General features: G+C 48.4%; 2 protein-coding genes across 3 annotated transcripts in view; one reads left to right on the top strand and one right to left on the bottom strand.

The window, feature by feature from the left end:
• Window positions 1–9,595, bottom strand: part of LOC138569737 (uncharacterized) — a 117,820-nt gene extending 108,225 nt beyond the window's left edge. Inside the window, exon 1 of one of the 2 annotated variants that reach the window (XM_069647981.1) lies at window positions 9,482–9,595. The gene's annotated coding sequence lies outside the window, so the exon portion shown is untranslated. The remainder of the gene's footprint in view (window positions 1–9,481) is intronic. The other variant, XM_069647983.1, reaches the window with a different exon arrangement.
• Window positions 9,596–17,578: 7,983 nt separating this feature from the next.
• NCAPG2 (non-SMC condensin II complex subunit G2) overlaps window positions 17,579–26,090 on the top strand; it is a 1,155,695-nt gene continuing 1,147,183 nt past the window's right edge. Inside the window, exon 1 of the mRNA XM_069647980.1 lies at window positions 17,579–17,717. The gene's annotated coding sequence lies outside the window, so the exon portion shown is untranslated. The remainder of the gene's footprint in view (window positions 17,718–26,090) is intronic.

Raw genomic sequence — 26,090 nt, 5'->3', positions numbered from 1 at the left:
CACAGAGCTAGGAGATGGCCATTTGAGAATGGCGTCCACTTTCCGCGAGTCCATTCGGATTCCTTGAGGTGTCAGGATGAATCCGAGAAACTCCACTTCTGTGGTATGAAAAACGCATTTTTCGAGCTTGGCAAATAATTTGTGCTGGCGCAATTTCTCAAGAACTGCCCTAACATGGTTTCTGTGATCAGATTCTGAGGAGGAATACACCAGGATGTCGTCAATATAAACAATGACACAAACATCGATAAGTTCCCGAAGAACATCATTCATGAAGTACTGAAAGGCGGCAGGTGCGTTGCACAAACCGAAGGGCATTACTTGATATTCGAAGAGCCCAAATTTGGTGGGGAATGCAGTCTTCCACTCGTCGCCCTCTTTTATACGTACCAGGTGGTAAGCTCCTCGGAGATCTAGCTTGGTGTACACACGAGCATCTTTTACTTGGTCGATAAGCTCAGGTATCAGGGGCAAAGGGTAACGATTCTTAATCGTTATCTGATTTAGGGCGCGGTAGTCAATACAGGCCCTAAGGTCTCCTTCCTTTTTAGGTACGAAGAACAAAGCGGAAGAGACTGGTGACTTTGATGGGCGAATGAAACCATTGGCCAGGTATTGATCTAAATACTGGAGCAAATGCAGGTTCTCAGGTTCAGTAAGAGCATAAATCCTACTACAAGGTAGTTGTGCATTGGGTACCAAGTCGATTTGGCAATCGTAAGATCGATGGGGAGGTAAGGTGTTAGCCTGCTCTTTCTGAAAAACGTCTTGGAATTCTTGGTATTCAGATGGTAGCTGTACAGGGGTGGAAGTTACAGAGGCTAGGCCCATAGCTGGATTCCTTGGGTAACAGGTTGGTTCACAATCAGGAAAAGTTATCTTCTTTGCTCGCCAGTCTATTCTCGGATTATGTGTTTCTAACCAAGGGATTCCAAGAAGTACTTGAAATTGTGGGGCCTTGATCACATCAAACAAGATTGCTTCCCGATGTCCGTCCTGACCCACCAGAGTGATTTCAACTGTGGAATGTGTTACAGGCCCTGAGGCTATTTCGGTTCCATCAACTGTAGTAATTACATCTTGGGCTACTTTCGGGCGGAGAGGAAGCTTAATCCTGGAAGCCAATTCACGGTCTATGTAATTTCCAATAGCTCCACTGTCTATGTATGCTTTTATAGCATGCAACTGCTGAGGCTGTTTTGGGTTCACAAGCACCATTAGCATGACAAAATGCGAGGTCAAAGAGTTTGTTTTCAAGCTCGGCAAGCGGACCCCTATGCTTGTCGGGCTAGGTCGTTTCCCGAACCAGGTGTCAATAACTCGTTATCAGTGGCTCCAACCACCTTCTTGGGTGGTTTAACTGGACAACTTTGAAGAAAGTGACCGGAAGTTCCGCAATACAGACAAAGTTGCATTTGTCGCCTTCTCTCTCGTTCCTTCTGCGTTAATGGTCCTTTAACACTGCCAATTTGCATAGGTTCGGAAACGTCAGTACTCTTGGAGTTAACGTGGGTCTTGATAGGTACTCTGGTTTCATACTTGAGCCGATCTGCTTTTCTATTTTGAAGTCTGTGATCAAGTTGAACCACTAAGTCTATGTAGTCTGCGCAGGCCTGGGGTGGATCTACTATCTGAGCTATAACATCTTTAAGCTCTCCGCGCAGGCCTCGATGAAACAATGTGATCCTTTTATTTTCAGGCCATCCGGTTTCCACAACTAGTCTATTAAAGGTGGCGATATAGGACAAAAGATCCTGATTACCTTGTCGTAAGGATTGCAGTTCGTTGTCAAGGGCCTGTCCCTGCGAGTGTCGAGCGAACAATCTTTCCATGCTGGCCTGGAAGCCCTGGAAATCCCGGAGAATGGGATCATCCTGATTTACCAATGGAATAGACCAATCGGCAGCACAGCCACTGAGGTAAGATAGTATAAAGGCTACTTTGGTCTGGTCGTTGGGGAAGGCCCCAGGCCTGCATAAAAAGTGTAAACGGCATTGGTTCATAAAAACGGCATATTTCTTGGGATCCCCCGCAAAACGTTCCGGCGGGGCCAAAGGCATGTGTCCAGGTAGATTGATTTGTACCGGGTTATTCGAACCCATTGTTGTAGAAATATCTCCGGAAACAGGTAAAGAAGTGTGCTCTGCCTGGCCCTGCAATAACCTTTTGGCCAGATCATCAGTTCTTTCCTTGGATAGGATTAGTTCCCTTCTGAGAGCATTAGTCTCCTGGCGGGCTGAGTGCACTTCTGCCCGTAATTCCCCTAAAAGATGGGCCAGCTGATCTGTCTCGGAAGTCTCCATAGCGCCCAGGTGAGAAATTGTGGTAAGGCTTCGCGTTCTGTAACGCTCACCTGGTTCCCACGGAGGCGCGCCGTCGAAGGCGCAGAACTCTGAAGATGGACAGGAAGGGCCCCTCTATTCTGGCTTCCCTGGCTCGTTGGATACCCTCCTGTGCGTGAAAAGGGAGTATTACCAACTGTGGAACAATGTTCAAGCCTCCCACTCCCTTCCAACCCTCCACGATACCTCCTCCACGATTTCCCGTGAAGCCTCACCTTAGGGTTTGGAAGGATGAGCTCTCCATCCTGCTTCTGATGCAGGGGCGCGTTGAAACCCAGTTACTTCACTGGATTGAGGATTGATGGGAGTTCAGGTAAGCTTGACTGTTCAGGTAAGGCGCTGTAAAAGTTCTGTTCAAAAGTTCAAGCTTAATAATAATGTTCGTTGTCTAATTGCAGCAAGCGCTAATGCTTATGTCTTTTTCCCCTTAGGGGCCGGGGTTCGGAGTGCCGGAGATATGGCGCCGACCCGAAGTGAAACAGTTCTGGATGAGCGCTCAGGTAATGTCTTTGCATTCGCTCATTCAATGTCTTTGTCTTTTTTCCCCATAGGGGCCGGGGTCCGGAGATGCCAGGAAGCGGCAGGACCCGAAATGCAGTGGGAATAATCCAACAGGTAAGACTTAAAAGGAAACTGAGCTTTCCTTATTCCTTTTCTCCCTCTCACCTTTGTTCTTGTCTTTTTTCCTCTAGGCGCCGGGGCATAGCTGAATCCGGAAGATCGCTGCTGAAGATGGAAGCGCCTTGCAAAGGTGAGTAAAATGCAGCGCTGCAGCGATCGAAACGAAATGCCTTTAAAATGATGTCTTCCTTTTCAGGGCCGTTGGAGAAATGACTCCAGGATGCAGATTTAGCAGGTAAGGGCTTTTCTTCTCCTATTCTCTTCCTTTCTCCCCTTGCAGGTTTTCCAGGGTGCTGGCAGGCGTGGCTGAAGTCAGGATGCAGGAGCTGACACGGTGAGCGTCCAGCTGCTAGGTGCAGAACAACGCAAAGCATGTGTGGCTGTTCGGGTGGGGTTTAAATAGCCTTGGAAGAAGTTCCTGGTATGTATCCTTCCACCAATCAGGTATGTATCCTTCCCCGACCACACCCGGGTGGTGAAGTAGTCCTACAGGTTAAGTAGTCCCATTCAGGCCTCAAGAGGGCCTGGATGAAGCAGCAAGGTCTGCATCAGGTAAGTGTGCACCCAAGCACTTAAACACATATCCTCTTCTATGAGCCTGGCGCCTAAGGCGCCAGGACTGGGGTACGCTATGAGCCTGGCGCCTAAGGCGCCAGGACTGAGTCCAAAGGGCCCCGACTTGGGCCCGCTGAGACTTCCCTGGGGAAAATGATGTCTGCCTCTGGGGTTGCTGGGCCCGGCCTGGCTCCTTAGAGGTAGGCATCATGACAAGCACACGGTTTTTGTAGGTTTTTGGCACGCACAAGGGTTTTGCCGCTATTGTTGCTGTTTCTTTCCCCATAACTGGCAGGGTGATGCTGCATAGCATATTGGAGTGGGTCAATACATCCCACACACCAGGGTGCCTAGGAGGGGGCCTGACGTCCTGGCCAGTTCAATCCTGCTTCGGGGTCTGCATGCCGCCTTGGGAGTGACGACTCCAGCCAACTCTGAAAGCCTTGGAACGACCCCTGTAGGCCTCCTGGGTCGTGGACTGAGAGGGTTGGTGGTAGGAGGACAATCCCCCTCCGAAAGCCTTTGACGATATTCCTGATCTGCCTCCTGAGGCACAAAAGGAAGGCCGGTGTTGCTGCAGTGTGCCAGGGGCCCGTGCCGTCCCAGTGTCGGTCTTGATGTCCCGCAACGATTCATCGACGGGCTTCCCAAAGAGATAGGACTCTCATCTGAACATCCTGATGAAAGTTGGTGGCTTTCAACCAGCCACGACGACCGAGGCAGATGCTGTTCCCCATCTGGCTGAACACTGTCTGCGATGTCCAGGGCCACGGTGATGGCATGGTCCAACGCCACCTCACCCTCTTGGAGGATTTCCAATGCCTCGACCCGTTTGTCGGTCGGGGAGGAATTCCAGCAGCGGGGCCATCTTGTACCATAGCTCCCTGTCGTATCTGGCCAGGATCACCAGGGTGTTGGCCGCCTTGACTGTCGTCACCGCTGAGTAGATCACCTTTCTACCCACACCATCCAACTTCTTCCCCTCGCTGTCCGGGGGAACGGACACTGCTGACAATGGATTTGAGGACTTCTTCCTTGCAGCTGCCGAGACAATCAAGTCTGGGGAAGGCTGCAATCGCAGGCACTTGGGTGCGGACTCCGGCACCCAGTATTTCTTCTCCAGCCTGTCTCTTTTCACCGGGGCTGAGGAGGGATTTTTCAGCAGAGTCAGGCCCTCATCCCAAACGTCTTCCAAGAGAGGCACGGCCAGAATGGTCTGCCTCTTTGCCTAACGGCGTGCCGTAAAGGAAAGCTTCTTTTCTGGTCTCTTCCGGCGTCAGTTGGAAAAGCTCAGACACGCGGGCGATCATAGAGTGGAACGAGCACACTTTGTCCGGGGGAAGACATCCTCGGCTGCAGGAAAAACACTGTTGTCACCATGTCCGTCCCCATATCTCTAGGTGGGGAGGGTATGTTAGGCTGTTCATGAGTCGGCGTGGGTTGCCGTTTCCTCTTCTTCGCCGAAGGGGGGCCTGCTGCCGTCAGCGTCCTCCTCTGGATCTCTGACACCAGCATGTGGAGGGTTAATAAGATGTCCAGCGACAGGTCCCTGGGAGGTGGAGGGGGAGTAGGTTTGCTGGGACCAGCCCCTACATCCTCGCTAGCTCCAGGGCGTCGCCCTCCTTCAACGAGTTCAACATCCCCCTCAGCGTTTCCACCGTTGTCTCCCACGTCCTCCGGGACCGTGTGAACGGAAACCATGTCCTCTTCATCCAAAGAAGAAATATCCGTGCCCTGGAGCATTGTGGAGACCTCCACCCTCTCCCCCTGTGGGGTCAGAGCCAGGCTCAGGGCCGGCATCCTGTTGTCTGGCGTCTTCTCCACCAGCTTGGCTAAAGCCTCCCGCCTGGGATGAAGGGCCACTCGGGGCGTCAGCAGGGTCCCTGGATCGGGTCAACCCCTTTCACCTTCAAGAGGGGGGCCACCACCAGCTTGATTGACGAGGATGACTTCTCATGGGCCACCTGGGTATTCAGCGGCAGGTGGGACACCTTACCCGCTGCCTTGGCTTTCTCCGGCTTCTCCTGCAGCTTCCCAGGGTTAGCCGATTTCTCTTCTACGAGGAGCTGGAACGATGGCTTGAGACAGAGGCAGACGGCGAAGAAGAGCGTGCCCTGCCCATCCTGGAACCCACTTGCACGGCGCCCCCGACAGAAACGGACATGCGGTGCTTGGCCTTGTCTTGGGCCCCCACAGATGAAGTGCCCTAAAAGGACTTAGAAGCCCACTCCTCGGACCGGCCGGCTCTGGGTAAGCCATGCCCCTGTTTGCCACACGGGGTAGAGGTCTTGGCGTTGAGCCAGGTGCCAATCTACTGTGCTGATCCTTGATGTGCGTTTGGAAAATCCCAGGCAAATTTCACAATCCGCTTCCTTGTGATACGGATGGAGGCAGTAGAGGCACTGGGAGTGTTTGTACTCCACAAACACATACCTCAATCAGCAGTTGGAGCAGAACTTGAAGAGAGAAACTCTGTCCTTCTCCTTCGACATGGTCCGGCGTGCGGTGTAGGCCCGATGGCCTTCTGGAATCTTCGAAGAACTGAAGACTATTCTTGCCCTTGAGAGGCGTTGAAGACGCCGACAAACGGACCACGCTTGCCGGTCAAAGAGATGAAAGAGCACACAGGCTCTAATTGGCAAAAATAGAAACTTTTAACCCGAAAAAGCACTAAAATGTAGAACAGCTCTCGGAGCTAAACACAAGGACTCCCAACACTTGACGGTGCTGTAAAAATCTGAAGATGTCTGCCAGAGGAGGGGTTTAGGGAGAGGGCAGTCATTGGCTGGGGCAGTATGAACCAGAGCTCAGTGATTGGTTTATAAGAGAAAGACAGTTTGTTAGTGAAAGTAAAACTTTTTTCTTTTACCGAGGATTCCCGGCTTGACAACGGATGTGAATCCATGCCACACCCCATGATGGAGAAAGTTCATAATACGCATGAATGTAAGCTCTGTAGCAAACCTCAGTGAGTTCAGTGCAGTAATTGCTAAGATCGCTCCATGAAAGTCTCCTCCAAACAGGTGCTCCCCTGCTCCCCCAGAACTATTACGGACAACATTGCCTCCCTCGCTCCAGGCTGTTTTCAGCAATCACTCCTTTGCCACTGGCTCCTTCCCGCTTCCCCTCAAGCACTCCCTTTTGCACCTTCTCCTAAAAAAGCCATCTGCCGACCCCTCATGCGGGGCCAACTACTGCCCTACCTACATTACCCCCTTCCTGGGCAAACTCTTGGAGAAGCTGGTACTCTCCCAGATCCATCACAATGAATCTGTTGGCTGTCTCCACAACCACCAGTGTGGCTGTAGAGCAGCCACAGGCACGGAAACTGCACCACTGAATACCCATGAAGACTTGCTCTCAAATCTCGATTCCAACTCTCCTTCCGTTCTCATCCTTCTTGATCTTACCTCTGCATTTGACAGTGTCAATCATGCCACCCTTACAAATCTGCTCTGTGATACCTTTGGCATCACACACCTGGCACTAGATTGCTTGACTTCCTTCCTCTCTGAACATCCATCCCGGGTTCAATTGGGTCCTCTTTTCTCCTTCATCACACTCGCCACAGCGTCCATTAGGGCACTATCCCCATGCCGTGGCTCTTCAACATGTACATTGCCCCTCTGGCCCATTTGATCTCCGCCTTCTCTCAGCACTTCCAGTGTTATGCTGACGACACGCAACTCTCCTTCAAGCTTTCTTCCACTGTCTCTTTTTCCTCTCTCATTCCTGACTGTATGACTGCTATTCAGGCATGGTGCACTACTAACGAGCTCTGCCTTAATGCCAGTAAAACCGAGATCCTTCTCATTGGGACCCCAGCTCCCTCCTACTCTCTGGCCTTCCTCCATGGGTCCCCTCCCCTCACCCTCTTGTGAGGCCAAAAAACTTGGTGTCACCTTAAATTCCTCTCTCTCCTCACATCACGGACCTTGTCAAGTAGGCCCACTTTCAGATGCACCTCCTCAGAGGCATTTCCCTTTCCTCAACTTCCCCCAAAAACGGGACTATTGCAACAGCCTCGTCCTCAATCTGCCTAAGTCCTCCCTTCGCCCCCTTCAACTAATCCAGCACAGGACTGCGAAACTTAACCTTTGCCTCAAGCCCAGGCACTGCATCACCCCATCTCTAAAATCTCTCCACAGTGCACAACATTTCTTACTTGCCAAGAATCCATTTTCAATATACAATAGTGGAGAGTGCAAATTGTGCACCCTGCAAAGATAATAGAAGCCTATAACGAGGGCTCCCATAGGCATGGGCGGCCTGTGTGCTTGCACAGCATACGTGCCACCTAGTTAAAGAAATGAACAGGCATGGAAAACATGAGGTGGAGCTCAACTAATGAAACAACACCGAACCAACAGCACAGGGTAAAATGGATAAGATAAAAGAAATTGCTTCAGTTTCATAAATTGTGATTAATATGGTATAGCAGAGTGTGAGGAAGTGGCGAAGGACAAAGAGACCCAGCTGAGGGAACGCATGGACCCACAGGAGTGGGGGAAGGAAGCACAGAGAAGCGAGTCAATGGGGTTCGAGTGGGCGGATGGACAAGACTGTAAGGGATTGATTGATGGGTCTGCTGGGGAATGAAAAGAGGAGGCGAGACTGATGGATTCTTTCCTCTGTGCAGGAAACAGAAGAGCCAGAGATGTTCGTGTGGGCATATCGAGGGAGAGCTCGGACAGAGAAGAGAGTGCTCCTGCGGCGAGCGAGAAGCCATATTACTAACCCGCCTTGGGGTTGGGAGGAAGAGAGTGCAGTCGAGGTTGCTTACAGAGCATGTGAAAGCAGAGGTTTGTGGCGCAACGGCGGAGGGAGTCTGTGATGCCGACCATAAACCCGGAATCCAGAGAAGCCGGGAGAGCTGTGATAGGTTTGTCAGACTCCCGCTCATACTGAGGGAAAGAGTTCCTCTCCTCGAGTTTCCCGTCACTGTTTGTTTTTGCTGGCAAGTTGAACTCTGGAAAAGAAACAAACCCTTGAGGAGCAGTTTGGGAATTTCTTTTGTTTTTCCTGTTCTCTACCCGCAAAAGAGAGCTGGGCGGTCAGGCAACGTCCAAGAAGAGGGGGCGAGAGTTGGAGAAATCTCTAAAATAATAAAGGCAGTCTTGTGAACTAAAAAGATCTGAGTCAGTGCTTATTCCTATAGCACCTTGTGACGCAGAGGTAAATATGTGAAAATGAAAGATGCTAGATGGCATAAAAATCACATTTCTATCCTGCGACTACGTCTCCTGCTTAAAACTGGGGGCACCATGGATGGTAACACAGGGCACTCTTCCCGGCACCCTGCAAAAGGACAGAAGATTGTGTGGTGGCTCAATGATCAATGAATAGACTTAGCTGGGATGATGTGTTTCATTTACTGAGGTATCAAACATAGTACTCACAGTTGTGACACGGAGTCTGCAGGCAACCATTATCCCAAAGCAGTTAGTGTCACTACTTTGGGATAATGTCGACTAGTGTTGCTCAGCACACCACAGTCTATGAGTAAACTGCAGCCTGGGGAACGTGATGCTGTGAGCATGGAGTCCAGTCACTGTTGCCAGCTGGGTGCTGGTGCGTGGAGGCTGCTTTGTCTCTTAGCAGGAGGAGCGCTGGGCTGTGCGACTCACCCGGTCTGCTCCAGTCTTCGTTCCGCCTCCCTGCGCGCTTTGCAATCGTTCTCCCGCGAGACTCCGGGCCGGAGCTCTCACAGGATGAATTCTCCACAGATTGTCACAGTTAGCATAGCAGGACTAGAGTCCCCATCGCCAAGAGTGCATTGCTGTTGGGCAGACATTAGGAAAATGTTACTGAAGGGTGCAAGTTGTGTCGGGCGAGGGAGTAATGGGTGGATCTTCAATGTATAACCATCAAAAGCCGTATCATGTACTTGGTGGCCTCCACCGACACTAACTCTCCCCGATCTCCACCAATGTGTCAACATCACACAGGTTAAATGTAAATACCTGTTTCATCTGCAATGATTAATCTTCTATTTGTTCATGTTGAATCAAAAATATAATTTCAATCTGGGGCATGCTAGCATTTTCAGAAGTTTCCATTGCCATGAAGTTTGTTCTACGGGAAAAGAATCAACATTAAAATATGCATAAAAATGTAAGTAAATTCTACTCTATCCTGCAAAAATGTAGGCAGATTCACAAGAAAAATTAGAGGCTATCATTGAGCCATCTCGTTAATTAGACCTCCCCATTCCCATCCATACAACCTTGGACAGACCTCTCCCTCCTATCGCCTGAGGTCTGTTCTAAAACATACATTTCCCTAAACCCCACTACCTACTAGGATGACATTATCTAGGCAAAACATCCTCAAACAACCCCTCTCAGCTGTGGGTCAGATTCCTACCAGGGAGGGATCCAGAGCCAGTCCTGCCCGAGGTGGACGGTGGCATTAGAGAGGTCCCCCGTTCCTACACCCACTCATGCCCCCTAGAGTGCCAGCATGTTTGCTTGCAGACCTTATCTTCAGCCCTACCTTGAAAAAGAGATACTCACAAGGTCCTTTCAATTGTTTTTAGAAACCCTGCACTTGCGAAAATTGCTAATACATTACAAAAGGTACATGAAGACACCACTATAAAAAAGCCCCACCCATGCCAACTCAACAAAAGTACGGAACCAGAAGGTCCAATCCATGACCTTTTTTAAATCTGTGTCCAGATCAACCCAAATAATAACCCAACTGACCACATCTTGACATGGGCACATACAGATCCCCCTTCTAAAAAGCTTGAGCCAGTTGCTTTGCAAAGTCACATTACCACTCTCCAAAGCCACACCCAAACCTCCTCTGTCAAGGTACAATCCCGCCCCACATATAAAAGCCCATCCAAAACCTATCAGGCATAGTTCAATCCTGAGGCTTCTCTACAAAGCCACAGACAACACTTCTGAAAGGGGCAAATCCTTGTGCCTTCTACAAAGCAGAACCCAGAACACCTATAGAAATGTCCAATCCTGCCACCACTCTACAAATCTCCATCCAAAAGCACTATGGCCCGGTCCAATAGAGGTGCCCTCTTCACAAAGCACCATATTAAACAGTTCTGCAAAGGTCCAAAGGTGATGCCTTCTCTATACGTTCCATCCAAATCCCCTTGAACAGTCAAATCCTAATGTATTCTCTGCAAAACACCACTGAAGAGCAATGACAACATCCAATTCTGCAACCCCCTTACATTGCACCTGCCATTACATTTCTAAAAGTGTTATGTAGACCCCTATACTGTAGACGCTCTATAGAACTCCCCTTCCACAAATCCAACATCTATACCATACATGCCAACATTCAGACGCACCTGGGAGGGCGCTTCCCACAGGGAAATCGGGAGTCGTTCATTTCCCCAAAGGAATGCATTGGGACTACAGTTATTTTAAGTGGGAGACTGTGAAAAATAGCAATATTTTTCACAGAAAAATCGGGAGTCTCCCTCCCAAATCGGGAGAGATGGCATGTATGCACTGTGCTACCACCCCAAACCACTCCTACAAAGCCAAATGCCCCTTTGTTGGAGGTAGTCAGAATTCTCCCCTACAAGTACCATCCTGACCCTCCTTTATAAAGACAGGGTTTGAAAATGAGGGGAGCTAGGAGCTATTTAGCCTGCAGGTTACTAACATGGTTTGCTCTGAGCCGAAATACCCCTCCCCAATATTGCGTCACCCCTGTAATTCTCATTACATATCCCCAAAAGACACAGAAATACCATCTTCCCAATACTTTAAGACTTACCATAAACCAAATAATACCTTCCTAAACTCCGGGTTTTTAGCCTCTTCTCTGGGTCTCCGGGTTTTCGGGTCCCATCCAATCCTCCATCCGATTGGCTACAAAAGACTGCTGCCGGTATCCAATCGGCTGGAGGTGTGGGCGGACCCGGGCGGGACTACGAAGAATGCAGATTGGAGCAAAATAAATGCGGTAATACTGTTTTCAATCCAGCAGTATTACCGAGCTTATTTTGCTTAAGCTTTCATTCTTTTTGGCCAGTTTGCCTTAAGCTTTCATTCTTTTTGGCCAGTTTGCCTGTTATGTTTTAGTCGCCCTAAATTGAAGGGCGACTAAAACATAAGGCAAACTGGCCAAAAAGAATGAAAGGTTAAGCAAAACAAACGCGGTAATACTGTTTTCAATCTGATGCAACTTTTTTCAGAGGGTGGACTCATTTTAACATTTTAAAAAACACTATTTGATGAAAATATCCTTTTGGTTTTGTGTGCGTGTATTGATTTTATGGCAGGCGTATGCCATTCATCCGATTCTATTTGGGTGGTTATCATACATGCCAACCCTCCCAATTTAGGCGGGAGACTTAGATGAAAAATATTGCTATTTTTTACTTACTCCCGCCTATAATAAATAAATCCCCAAAAGCAATAATATGGGGAAATTCCTGTCTCCCGCTTTCTGTTTCAAAATCTCCTTCCCAGGCGGTCGAGAATGTTGGCATGTATGGGTCATGAATAGCCAATGTGGTATCCCAGGCCTGGGTGAGGGAGCGAGCGCAGGTCGCGGCAATAACAGGCCGACACGGAGCGGTGCTGTAAACTTCCTTCTTTATTCGTGCCTCAACATTAACTAACTCGCCCTGCCCCTCCCGCGTCACTTCCCTTCTTTTCCCGCCCGGGTCCCTCCCGCCCCCGTCGTCCAGGATACGTCAACATGACATCTCCCCCCTTTTTAAACCGTTATCACACTCATCGCAACAGGCGATGATCTGGCAAGTCTCTAGTCCATTTCCTCGATCCACCGGCGAGGTCTGGTCCGGACTCGCTGTGGTCGTGTCAGCTCAGCCCTTGGTGACGGTCTGCTCACGGCCGTCTCGGCTTCTGGATCTTGATCCGATTCGTCGGCGTCCCACGGATCCTCTCCTTGTTGATCACTGTATTCTTCCTCTGGTGGGGCCTGTACCCTGCCGCTCAGGCGTCTTGTTCCGGGCGGTGGGAGTTCCTTGAAGTGGAACGAGTTCTGGGTTATCGCTCCCGTGGAGCCTTGTGCAGTGATCATCGACCCCTTCCTCTGGGTAACGAGAAGAGGCTCTTCCCGAAATGCAGGCGTGTGCTTATGGGTCGAGGGTTGTCGAACGGCCACCACATCTCCTATGGTTATTTGGGATGTCTGGGCTCTTTGGCGGGCGTCGGTATATTCTTTCATTCTGTTCTTTGCTGCTTCATCCCGCTCTCGAACTTCCGCATCCATCGCCGGGCGTGGTGCACTTATCTCTGCTTGGGGAATGCGGGTTTGAGGGTTGCGCCCAAACATGAGTTCGGCAGGGGTCTTCCCTGTGGTACTATGGGGCGTTCCCCGGTAGTCCCGCAGTAGTTGGTTGAGTACCTGTTCATATGGTTGTTCCGTGAGGCGAGCAATCTGCAAGGCCCGCTTGAGATTGGCCATGAATCGTTCGATCATCCCGTTTGCTTGCGGCCAAAGCAGGGTCACCTTCCAATGTCGGAACCCCAAGTATTCCGCAAACCTGGCAAATTGATGTCCACAGAACGGGGCCCCGTTATCGGTCTTGAGTACTTTGGGCACTCCGTAGGCAGAGAAAATGTGGTCCAGTGCTGGGACGACGTGATGCGTGGCCGTGGACGAGATCATCTGTACTTCTGGATATCGGGAGTACTCATCCATTACTGCGAGGACATACCCCCCCTCGATGGGTCCAAAGAAGTCGGCGGCCACCGCTTCCCATATGTTCTGCGGAGGTTCGGACATTTGCAGTGGCTCCGGATGTCGGTTTGGGGTAATGATGCAGCAGGTGGGGCATGTTCTCAGGGCGGCCTCCACTCGGGCATCCATTCGTGGAAACCACACCTTTTGGCGCAGCATGCGCTGTGTGGAGACAATGCCTCGGTGGGTCTCGTGTGCCAGGTTGATGACCTTCTCCCGCAGGGTTGCTGGGATCACTAGCTTGCAGTCCTTGAGTAGGAGGTGGTCTTCTGATACGGCCAACTCTTCTTTCACGAGGAGAAGTCGTTCCACGTCTTCCCATGTTTGGCCCCCTGCCGCTTTTCCTCTCTCCTTAGCCCTTCTCCATTGTCCAGATGTGAGGCCTTCACATATGATGCGGCATGCAGGGTCGTTTTCAGTTTCTCTTGCCAGTTCCTCTGTGTTAACCCTCTCCGGCGTGGTTTGATGAACCAGGTATCTGAGGTAGCGGTTCGCCACCGACGGTTCAGGTCTGCTCTCGTCCCTCGGTCTCCTCGACAGGAAGTCAGCCGGGTTTTCACCCTTCCCTGGTCTGTGAATGATGTTGAAAGCGTAATCCTGCAGGCGTAGCCCCCACCGGGCGATCCTAGGGGGCATCTTGGCTTGGGGATTGCCATAGAGAAACAGGAGCGCCTGGTGATCGGTGACCACCTGAAATGGCTTTCCATACAGGAATAAGTGGAAGTGTTCACATGCCCACACCACCGCTAGTCCTTCTTTTTCAGCCTGGGAGTAGGCTCGTTCAGTGGCGGATAAGCTGCGGCTGGCATAGGCAACCACGTGTCTCTGTTGTGGGTCTTTGGGATCAACTTGAGCCAGGATGGCCCCTAATCCCACTGGGCTGGCGTCCACTGTTAGTTCTGTTCTCCGGTTGGGGTCGTAGTAGGCCATGTTTTCCGCTTTCGCAACCCTCTCCCTGATGGTTTCGAAAGCTTCTTGACATGCACCGGTCCACTCGAATTTCTCGTTCTGGTGTGTTAGTTTCCGCAAGGGTTCACTGACCGAGGCAAAATCCTTGATGTACCTGCTGCAGTAGCTGGCTAGGCCTAGAAACGAGCGAAGTTCTGACACATTGAGTGGTGCAGCTGTGTCATTCAGGGCTGAGACTTTGTCCGGATCTGGGGTCATCCCCACCTCTGAGAACACGTGGCCAAAGAATTTTAGCGTGCTCTTCCGGAACTCGCACTTGTCCTTGTTGAGTGTGAGGTTTGCATCGTGTAGAGCTTTACACACCCTCATGAGGGTTTCATCATGGCTCTTTACGTCAGTCCCAAACACCAGAACGTCATCCGAGTAGTTGAGGCAGTTGGGGATGTGCTTTATGATGTTATGGACCTCAGCTTGAAAGATCTCTGCGGCTGATGACACCCCAAAGCTCAGCCTTTTGTATCTGAATAACCCAACGTGGGTGACAAATGTGGTTATGTTGCGACTCTCGGGGTGTAAGACCAGCTGATGGTATCCCTTCTGGAGGTCTAGTTTTGAGAAAACCTTGGCTCCGTTTAGCAGATGTATCATGTCCGTTATGCGTGGCGCAGGGTATCTTTCCCTGCGGATTGCTTGGTTGGGACGTCTCATGTCGACGCACAACCTGATGGTTTCAGATCCCTTCTTCGGGACGGGGACGATGGGAGAAACCCAGGTGGTTGCTCCCGAGGCCTTTTCAATGATGTCCTGTTCCAGTAATTTCTTTAACTCATCCTCCACCTTTTGTTGGATGTTGACAGGGATCCCTCGGTAGGGCTGAGCCACTGGGCATATGGAGTCGTCTATGTGTAATTTTACTTGTCGGTTCTTGAGTTTTCCAACCCCTCTGAATATTTTTGGGTACAAGTTGTTGATCATGTCAATCGGGTCGATGTACTTGTGAACCATAATGTTGTATAAGATGTGTATCAGGCCCATATCTGCGGCGGCCTTGAAACTCAGGACACATCCGCTGTCCGTTTCGGTGGCCAGGACGTGGATTGGGACTTTCATCTCTTGGCCCTTGTATCGGCATAGCCCACTGAACCTTCCTACGCACTTGAGGGGAGTTTTCGCACCATAGGCATAGATATCAACGGTGGCTGGCTGGAGCTTTGGTTTCGGGGTTAGTTCGGCGTACACCTGTTCACTCACCACGTTGACGGTGGCGCCAGTATCGATGAGGAATTCCGTTGGTCTTTCCTGCAGCTTGATGATGAGGGTGGGGCTATGAGCGGTGGCTGTGGGATTTCCTAAAGCGTAAACGTACGCCTTCCTTTTGTGATCACTCCCGGAAGAACTAGGGTCTGATTCTGTGGGGGATTGTTCGACTAGATAGCGGACGTGGCGTCTTGATCTTCTTTCGGGTTTGGCCCGTATCACGAATCTTCTCCTTTCTCTCCGCTTTTGGCGGTCGTCGCCGGAGTCCTTCTCTCTCTGGTCACTTCCGGGTTGACTTGGAGGGTTGGAGGTGTTACTTTGGGTCGAGTGGGTGCTCGGTGTTCCCCCATATCGATTCCTCGAGCGAGTGGTGCTGTCTCGGGGCCTCTCTCTCCCTCGATCCCTGAACAGTCTGCACACCGCTTTGAAATGGCCTTCTTCACCGCATGTGGTGCAGCGTTGTCCTACAGCCGGGCATGTCCCTTCGTGGGGATATTCGAATCCACACTTGTAGCAGAATAGTTCTTCTGTCCTTTTCTCTAGGTGTAGTTTGTTCAAATTTTCGCCCAATGGTGTGCTCCCGAAACTTTCTACTCGACAGTCGATGGCTCTTTCGACCCTGGCCAATGCCAGTATTTCCTCTAGCGTGCGGGACTTCTGGAGCAATTTCCTGCAGAATGTTTGGGACTCGCACCCTGATATTATTTGCGACCTGAGGGCTTCAGTGTTCGAATAGTTTGCGAAGTCACAGTGCTTGAGTTTTGTGCGGAGTCACATTACATACGCGTCCATGGTCTCCCCTTTTGCCTGCTTTGTGATGTGGAACAGGTGCCTTTCATAGTCGACATTGGTGTGAGGCGCGAAGTATGCTGCTAGGGCGTCCTTTAGTTTTTGTATGGAGTCTATGGAGTCCTGGGGCATTTCGTCTATGATGTCTCGGGTGGCGGAGTCTCGAATCTATTTGGTCCACCTGGGGCCCATGTTGCTCGTGTTCGTCACGTCAAAGGCTCCAGGCATCTGGGCGGCCAGTGTGTCCGGCAGTTGGTAGGGCACGTGATCTAGCATTTGGTCTAGGGGTGCTGGGGGCCCATTTCCTGCAGCTCCCGCACCTTGGTTTGCATCCTGATTAGACATGGTGCTGGGAGCGTGGCTTCCTTACGCGGGATTCCGCTGTCGTGGTGTGATGGCCGCCTTAGGAGGCACGAGCACCATCGATGAGCACCACGCCTGTTGAAGCGCTCTGGCGTGGGCCTGGCCCCTTGTGCTTGAGCCGGCACCGTATCCTGCCGCGTATCACTACGCGCACGTGCGCTCGCCTGCTTCTCCGTGCTCACCGTCGCGGCCCGGATCTTCTCTCCGTCCTGTCTGCCAGGTTCCTGTCAGGTTCCGCGACGCCCGACGCTGCGGCGACACCCCTCACTTCTGGGCTGCTGTGGGCGTCGGTCGGCGGACGTTCTCGTCGCTGTTGCGTGCCGATGCACGGCGCTCGTCTCCGGGGACCCTGCCTCTCAGAATCCCATCCTCGTCGCCATTGTGGTATCCCAGGCCTCGGTGAGGGAGCGAGCGCAGGTCGCGGCAATAACAGGCCGACACGGAGCGGTGCTGTAAACTTCCTTCTTTATTCGTGCCTCAACATTAACTAACTCGCCCCGCCCCTCCCGCGTCACTTCCCTTCTTTTCCCGCCCGGGGTCCCTCCCGCCCCCGTCGTCCAGGATACGTCAACATGACAGCCAATTGAATGAAATGTATTGCATTCCACTGTAAAGTGCAAACTGCAAACGTGTTTCTAATGTTAGCTACAACTACCGTGTTTACCTTTTTGGCGGGTGGGAGTAGCCGTTTGCAAAAGGGCGGAGTCTAGTGTGGCTGTGGGCGGGGCATACAGCTCAGGGTTTTTGATTTTCAAATGTATGTAGGTATGAACCAATTTGAAGCAACAAATAACAGGTTTGCACCAAATAACAATGAACTATATGAATTGTTCTTTATAACAAAGGAATCTCTCCCGCTGGACCAACGCTTTGCCCTACTTGCCTTGCCGCTCGTGCGAAACCCACGTGATGAAGGGGAGGCGTAGCGTTGCTACGGTCCGTTTCTCGGATAGGAACTAGTCGCTACGGGCGTATTATCCTGCGAGGTAGTGCGTTATTTCCGCAAAAGTGTAAGTCACGTGATGGGTGCACGTTGCTAGGACCGTTTCTCTAGTCACTACAGCGAAAGGGTAGGCGCTTCGTTCAAAATATCTAAAGGGCGGGATTGTAGTGGAAACTTTTCTCCGTTGCTGACGGAGGATAAAGAGAAAGCCTAAGACAAAAAAACATCGCACGGCTCCGGATTAGCAGGTACTTGTGGACGACTAATGCTAGAAGATCTGAAAGGTGTTGCGATGGGATCAAAGGGACACAAATAGCCTGTGCACACAGATCGGGGCGGTATTCAGCGGGCAATACAGGAAGTGTATGGCAGTAAATAGTAAACAAATGTATGGGAAGCATTGGCGTGCGGGCATACATACCAAGGGTCAACTTGTGCCCTATGTACACCTTCATCTAAGGTGCACATTTGGGTAGTTTCCCGATCACGTTTCACCAGCCACAAAAGAACGACTAGTCTCATCCATGTAAGCCTAAGCATGAAATGTGAAGGCATAGACAGAGATAGATTGTTTATTTATAAAGCGCACTACACCCTACGGTATCTAGGCGCGTTACATGCATCTTTGTTGGTTACAGTTAAATACATAAATACATAGCAAATGCTACAGTCATCCAGTATCATATTCAGCAAGTATTGTATCTGGGCGCATTCCATATATTTTTGTTGGCTTCAATTACATACATAAATGCATAGCCAAAAGTGCGGTCATACAATTGCATATTCAGCGAGTATGGAAATGACTTCTTCAGAATATAAAGTAGGTACATTACATGGGCATGGCAAAGAGCGACAGCAAAGTAGTGTAAGAATCAGTAGAGTTAGATGTCATTCATAGCTAGCCAATTTTTTGTGTTCTTTCTGAAATTTAGGAAGGTCTGGTCAATTCGTAGGTGAAGAGGAAGGGCATTCCAGAATAAAGCTCCCTGCACAAGGAAGCTGTTACGCCGGCTTTCTTCAAGTTGAATCGAGGGGCTGCGATGCAATAGGAATTAGTCGCTCTTGTAGGCCGTGACACTGTTTTTTTTGATGATCTTTTCTCTTACGTACTGTGGAGCATTGTTGTTCAGGCATTTAAGAGTAATGGAGACTATTTTGAGTTGAATCCTATCCCTGATGGGCAGCCATTTGTATTGTCTTCTATCTTCCAAGATATGGTCTCTTCTCTGGATGCTTAATGCTGTTCTTAGAGCAATATTTGGAGTTTGTTCGTGATATATTTGCTAGCACCTGTGTAGAGGGCTTTGAAATAATCAAGTTTAGATAGGGTAAGGGCTCTCGATAGTGTGAAGCAACTATTGGTACAAAGGTAAGGTTTGCAAGCATCAATCAACTTGCACGTATACGCTGAGGCTGAGGCTGTTGCGTTAACTAGTTTGCGCATGTTCAAGGTAGTTGAAATAAAATCCTAGCGTTTTAGTTTCCTTTGCAACTTTAATCACAATACCATCAATGCTGAAAGATGTGTATTGCTCATCCTGTTTATTGAGGTTGGCCTGGGCTCCTAGTATTAGAATCTCGGTTTTATCTTCATTCAGGCATAGGCTGTGGGCTGCCATCCATGCCTGAATGATTGTGTACAATTTATTTACTAAGGCGAGGTCTGTTTTGTTTTGTAGTTGCCCGAAAGAGGTATGAGTATCATCTGCATAGTTATTGTAGATGACACCCAGATGGTCTAAGTCATCAGACTGGAGCTTGGTAAATATGTTATACATGGTCGGAGAGACACAGGAACCTTGCAGTACTCCACATGTGATCGGTGTTGTTATGGCAGCAGCACACAGAGAGAAGACTCTCGTAAATCTGTTGCTGAGAAAAGATTGGATCCAGTCTAAGGCTTCTTGGGAGAAGTTAGCCGTGGATGATATGTGTTCACAAAGGATTTTGTGGTCCACCAGATCAAACGCCGCTGACAGGTCTAGAAGTAGACGTAAGGCGCATGGTCGATTTATAATTTCAAATCTATCGGGGCTGTTTCTGTGCCATGAAGTGGTCTAAAGCCAGATTGTCTTAATCCTAGGGGGTTGTTGGTCTCAAGATACCTCTGGATCTGGAGGTAAGCAGCCTTGTCTATTATTTTGAGCAAGAACGGGACCGTGGTAATAGGGAAGTAATTTGTTGGGATAGAAGCGTTCAGTGTTGATTTCTTTATCAGATCCTCCAGTTTATAGCGATTTTGCGATCCCGCAAAATGCCACAAAGCCGTTTTGCGCAAAATGCTGTGAAAACGGCTGTTTTCTGCAAAAACAGCACCTTAAAAAAAAAAATAATAATAATAATAATAATGTGCAAAAATGACTGTTTAAACAAAAATTACACGGGGCGGCAGGTTCTCTACTTTTTTTTTTTTCACAAGAAATGAAATGCGCCAACACATCTTATCACTTGCGCCAAAAAAAAGAGCAGCCCAATCCACAAGGGACACATGAATGGGACATTTTATATGCGCGCCCTTTCAGATGGCCTTTTTCACCTCCTTGATCAAATAAAGTGGCGTTTCTGCCAATTTAAAATCGCATCACTCATTTCCAAGCAAGATGCACATGTGCAGAAATTGTAGGCAACCCTACGCGCACAGGATGTGGGGGTGTCACTGCATGACAGGGACTTTCCTGACCCCATCATGCTTTTCTTTTAAGGTATGAACCGCTGCTGTGTCGCTTGCATTTCTGTTCCTCAAACAGGATAAAAATGCATTTTTTGGGTCTCATTTTAAAGTGGCAGGCCCCTGAAAGGCCTGTCCCTGTGAAAGGCGCTGGGAGCTTGCAGAACAATGTTGGGAGAGCGATTCTAAGGTACTACCCATTTTGATGACAAATGGATCGAATGGTACAATTTGACCTATTTCGTCCAGTACTATTCGATTTTTTTTATAAATACCGAACATGTGTTGTGGGTGTGTCACCTGCTCTCCAAGTTAAGTATTATTTGGGTTAGGGAGTTGCAGGGGTGTTCCCCCCCACTTCCTCAAAATTGGAGGCGGGGACAGAATAAAAATAACGAAAAAGGGAGCCTGTGGAGTCGGATCCGACCCGCGTTAGAGGGACGGATCTGACAATGCAGGGTTGCAGGGGAAGCGGCAGCGACCAAGCAGTTAAGTAGGGGAGGGGGTGGTGGTGAAAGGTACATTTTGGGTTGTTTGGCTGAAGTGCAAATCAATTTGCGGCGAAATGGACTATGGACAATTACGCCACAAATAATTACACTTCGGTCAAACAACCCAGAACACCATTCAAGGCAGCTGGCCAGCGCCCAATTTGCGCTACAGCTCAAGCCTGTGGAAATGCGCCGGTCACCTTTGAGAATAAGGTTACCTGCTCATTTCCAAAAATGGGTTGTCTAATAATAGCATATCCTCGGCTCTATTTTTAAATGCTCCATTCTTTGAGGATATGGGTCAAAATGTACATTTAAAAAAAAAATAAAATGGTTACACTATGAGAGAGAAAGGAGAGGGAGAGTGATGGGTGAGATGTGAAGTGATAGGCAAGAAAGCAGAGGGAGAGCAGTGGGTCGGAGGAGGAAGCGGTGCACAAGAGAGCAGAGGAAGCAGTGATGCGGTGGGCCCGAAATCTGAGAGCGAGTGGAGGTACAGAAAGTAGAGTGAGTGTGTGGTCAGTGAGCCAGAAAGCAGAGAGGATGCGGTTGGCCAGAAAGAGGCAGTGAGCTGCAGACTGGGAAAAAGGATGAGGGAAGAGTGTGATAGAATGGAAAAAGGATGCAGAAGCAGCACAAAAGATTGAAGGATTGTATATTGCGGGAGGAATTGAGTGTAAGGTGTGAGTTGGGAGTATGATTTGGGGTGTGGCAGGGGATGGGCAGTGCAAATTGTGACTTGACAGTGTGACATAGCATGTGAGTATTTGTATGACAGAGGGAGGGGTTCAGGAATGCAAGTTGTGATGGGGAGTAGATGAGATGTGTGATGTGTGTTGGTGAGAGAGGTGTGTGGGTGTTTGGGGGATTGGAGAACATAGAAGGGGAATATTTTTCAGCATTACAACTGATAATGATCAATTTAGTTAATACTGTTAAATAGGCATGCACATTAAACCAAAATGTAGCCAAATCAAACACTGTTCTGCCAAGCCAGAGACATCTGGGACTCTTCCTATTAAATTAATACAAAAGATACATAATAATGATACCCTGGCTCTCTTGTAGCCTTGCACTCTGCCCATTTCCTGCAATGTGGCAATCTTACACCCTCCAGTTAATACAAAATGTCCTGCAAAAATGCCGCAATAAATAAAGGTTTGTGCCGCAAAATTTGCCATTTCATGCCACAAAATCCTGGAAGGTCTGTTTAGTAGTGGTAAGACCCATGCATCTTGGGTACCTTGCAGGTGCGGAATGAGGCATTTATTAGTTTAGTTATAAATGGGGCAAGGTCTCTGGAGGCTTCTTTAATTATTTGGGCCAGGCACATGTCACCATGGCATCTTGAAGGTTTAAGCAATGCTATGATCTTTTCAACCTCCAAGGTGGAAACTTGCGTGAATTTAAATTCCAGCTGCAAGTTAATGGGGTGTTTTTGAGGTCTCTGGTATGCTTCTGATTTGGAGAGGTTGTCTTTTTTTCAGCTATTTTATTTTGGAGCGTGGCGATTTTGTTAGATAAAGCCTTTTGGATGCTTGTACCCCATGTTTTATCGTTGGAGCAAGAGTCATTCGGGAGAATGGGAGATTCCATTTCCCTAAGGATCACAAAAATTTCCTTCGTGTTGGAGCTGGCTTTTTGGATCCTGTCGTTTGTAGGTTTCGCGGTTGGTACGCAGTATTTCTGCTTTGTATTTGGAAGATATTTCATTCGCATTGTCATTATTTTCTTTCAATGGTAGATATTTCCAGATAGTTTCCATTTTTCTTTTCTATAATCTTAAAACTTAACTGAGGTGTGAACCAAGTATTGAGGTGTGCTTTGGGTTTGCTTTTTCTCAATTTAAGTGGGGCAATATTGTCTAATGCTTGGGTAATAGTAGTATTGTATAAGTCTACTAATTCAGCAGGGTCTAGTAGGTTGGAGGATGCGTTCAAGGTAGGGATCAGGAGAGGCATACGTTTTTGTTGGTAGTGATATTCCGTTAGCTCCACCTCTCCCTACCAGGAACAATCGGGTTAGGCTTGATGGGTACTTGCTTGGCTGGAATAGTGAAGGATACAAGATAGTGGTCAGTCCATGTCTGTGGTTCGATAGAGGTGATTGAAGTTTCACAGTTGAGGTTGGCTACCCAGTCTAATATTCTACTTTTCTCATGGGTAGGTTGACTCTTTGTGAAAGTCCTAACTCTGTTAAGGCGTCAGCAAGTGCTTTTGCCGATTGGTCGCTAGGGTCCGGGTAGCCCAGGTTAAAGTCACCTAGCAAGAGTATTTGTGAAGAGGGTTTGGTATTGGCTGAAAATAGGGTAATGCCATCATCCTCAAAGGACCCAGCAGGGCATGGAGGTCTGTATATTAGGTGAATGGTCACAGTACTTGACTTGGATGTGGCTAATTTAACCGTGAGTAATTCGCAAGACTTTACCATAGGAGAGGTGGTTACTCCCAGTGGTAAGTTCGCTTTAGCGATGAAGGCAATGCCTCCTCCTTTTGTTGTTGTTGCTCTATCAGCTCTTATGATGGTATATGAATCGGGAATAGCCAATAATAGAGATGGTCCTGCTGCACCATGGAGCCAAGTCTCGAATATAGCTAAGAAATCTAGTTCTCCAGAGTTAATGATGTCCGCTACGTCTGTGGCGTGTGCAACCATCGGTCTGGCGTTTATTAAGGCCCCTCTGATAGGATGGCTAGTGGGCTGGGACGGGATGGTGGAATTTTAATTTTTCCTGAAGTTACCTCTGGATCTATTTAGCTTAGAGGTTAGGTTTTTCCTGAGGTTTAGCCAGTGAGGGAAAGTGACTAGTAATTCTAGAGCCTAATCTTTTATTTCTCTCTCCGATAGGACATGGTTGATTGGGGGTAGGTTTCATGGCATATTGTTTAATCCATTGGCTGGGAGTAGGTATGTTTAGTGAGTCGGTCGTTTTGGTTTGGATCGAGCTGTAGCACCTAGGACTTTTGTTTTAGTTCGGGTACAAATAATGTTGGTCTGATATTAAGATGAGGTATGTTGTATTTCAGGGATGGCAAGAAGATAGTGGGTTTGATCTCCTGGGGCATCACACAGACTTGTATGCTCTGTCTGAGTACTGTCGACCAACGTGGTAAATAGGAGATAGGCTGTTGTCAAGAGCCAGCGACTTACTGTAGTGTAGTTGGTGGTATACATAATCTGGCGGTTTAGTAGAGTCAAGTTAGGCAGTCTCTGGAGCAGAGTGAATCAGCAAAACATAGCAATAACAGGCAGTGGACTAGTATAAAAAGTGGAGCCAAATGCAGGTGTTGCAATATGCAAATTGGAACGCGGCTTACAACTTTAGATCGCAATAGTTAACAAAGGCCTGTGCAGCTTGTGATAGTTAATTAAAAGCCGGTACAGAACGTAGCACGCCCGTGGGCTAGGATGATACACAGCCCTAAACAGTTGGATACATCGTTACAAATCGCAATCTTTGGTCATTGGATCAGGGCAGAAGACTAGCACGATATTAAGCTGCCAAGTGGAGCCATACAAAGCACGCGCATTTCAATAGGCTAGATAAGGAACGGTATATATCATTGGAATCACAATGGGTTGGCTAACAAGCCCGTACCGTACATTGGCACGGCAATGGGCTGAGATATAGAACGCTAATGATTACAGGAAAGGCATGAAGGTGTGTGAGGATCAATATGGAATCTTAAAGTACCAGTAGTCTGCGGAAAGGCCAATACAGAACACTTAAGTGGCCGTGGACTATGTTGGGAAGCAGCGTATAGTCCGATGTCTCGATCGGTGAATGAGGGACAGTATAAATCCTTAATTACTGTATAGACTAAGAGCAGGGCAGTGTCGAACACTGGTGTCACTGTGAGTTGGGTAGGAAGCAGTATCGATCGTAGCGGGCACTAGGGGGGGTAGAGGATTGCATAACCGCACGATATAACGTGGCGGTGCGCACTCTTAAATCGCTTGATGCGCATCAAGGTCGTGGTCAAACATCAAGTGGTGAGCGTGTTAGGTTACCCACTGTAGTAAAAGTGTTCGAAGGATGTCTAATCCCTTGGGTTTCATACAGTGTCTAACAGTGAAAAGCATCAAAAGTAAATGGCATCGCATATCGGGTAGCACAATAGCATTGAGCGTAGGCAATCGAGAGAGTGACACGAACATGCAGGGTGTAATGTGAACCTGACTTAATTTGACGCATACCTTTTTGAAATGTTGCAAATATAAAATGAGTCACAGGGGGCTCAGTATTTAGGAATACATTCAGGATTTATTGACAGTATAAGTAACCCAAAGGGAGAGTGAGTCACGCACCCCCAGCAAGTGGATGAGGGACGGCAAAGAGAGAAACACACTGACCACATGGCTACCTTCCCAACAATAAAGTGAATTGGGGGGAAAACCAGAGAATACATTGAATAAATAGTTCAGTCCTTGAATCAACTGGGCATTGTTCTCTGGTATTGTGCAATTTTGTCTTTCGTGTCTTAGGACTTGGAAGAAAGGGCTCACAACGGATCAGTTGTTTTATGCTTCAAGAACAAGTACCTTTTTTCTGTGAAATGTCTTCATCTGGTGACTGCTACATCCCGCGTACTGTCCTTGTCTGCTGTAACTATAGGTGCATTTGAGTCCCATCATTAGATGTAGGTTGCAGTGTAAATTGATCTGTTTCATTTGTCCTCTTATAAAGCGACACCCTTTCCATCTTCTGCCATCATCCTTGTTGGTCAACTTTATCTTTATAATGTCTCCTCTTGACAGAATGCTAGTGATCGTAATTTTTCCATACCACTGTTTGTATTATGGGATTTCTTTGATTTACTTTTTAGATTAGAGTTGAAGTTAGAAGATTAATATACTTCATGAACTAAATGAATATTTTGCTCCTGATGAAGGGATTCCATCTCCCTAAACATGTCAAGCTCTTTTTAATCTCAAAAGCAGTAAGATGAGCTTTCATGGATTTATCAAAGCATCTATTCCTATTCTTTGTGATGATGCTTTTGATCTTGTAAGATACATCTATAAACGTTTTAACAAATACCAGTGTCTTCTTTCAAAGGTTTTCGTTGGCTCCCGTCAAGTAGCGCCTCACAGTTGTTCAACATTCTTTTAGAAGAATTTTTTTCACCAGAGATCTAGAGTACCATCTATTTTTCAGAAAGGTTTTGAGCTTCATTCTTTTAGAAATTCCTAGTACTACTATACCTCCTTAATCTTAAGAATTTCCAAAAGGGTAAATTGGTCTTGATGTGCCTGGCATGATGGCTTTGATGGTGTAATAAGGCATTTTTATCCGTGGTTTTATGGTATGGCTTCACCAGAAGTATACCATCAACGCTATAAATGGTAATATACAAAAAGTGTACCTTCTTCGTGTTCATAATGTGCGTAAATTTCAAGTAACGATTCGGCAGGTTAATCTATTCCACAAACCCATGGGCAATTGACAACAATCCTGTTCA

This window comes from Ambystoma mexicanum, chromosome 2q (assembly GCF_040938575.1).
Source record: "Ambystoma mexicanum isolate Mex_15411 chromosome 2q, UKY_AmexF1_1, whole genome shotgun sequence".
NCBI classification, from domain to species: domain Eukaryota; kingdom Metazoa; phylum Chordata; class Amphibia; order Caudata; family Ambystomatidae; genus Ambystoma; species Ambystoma mexicanum.
Note: the sequence above shows the minus strand (reverse complement) of the source record. Positions and strands in the feature narration are given on the sequence as shown.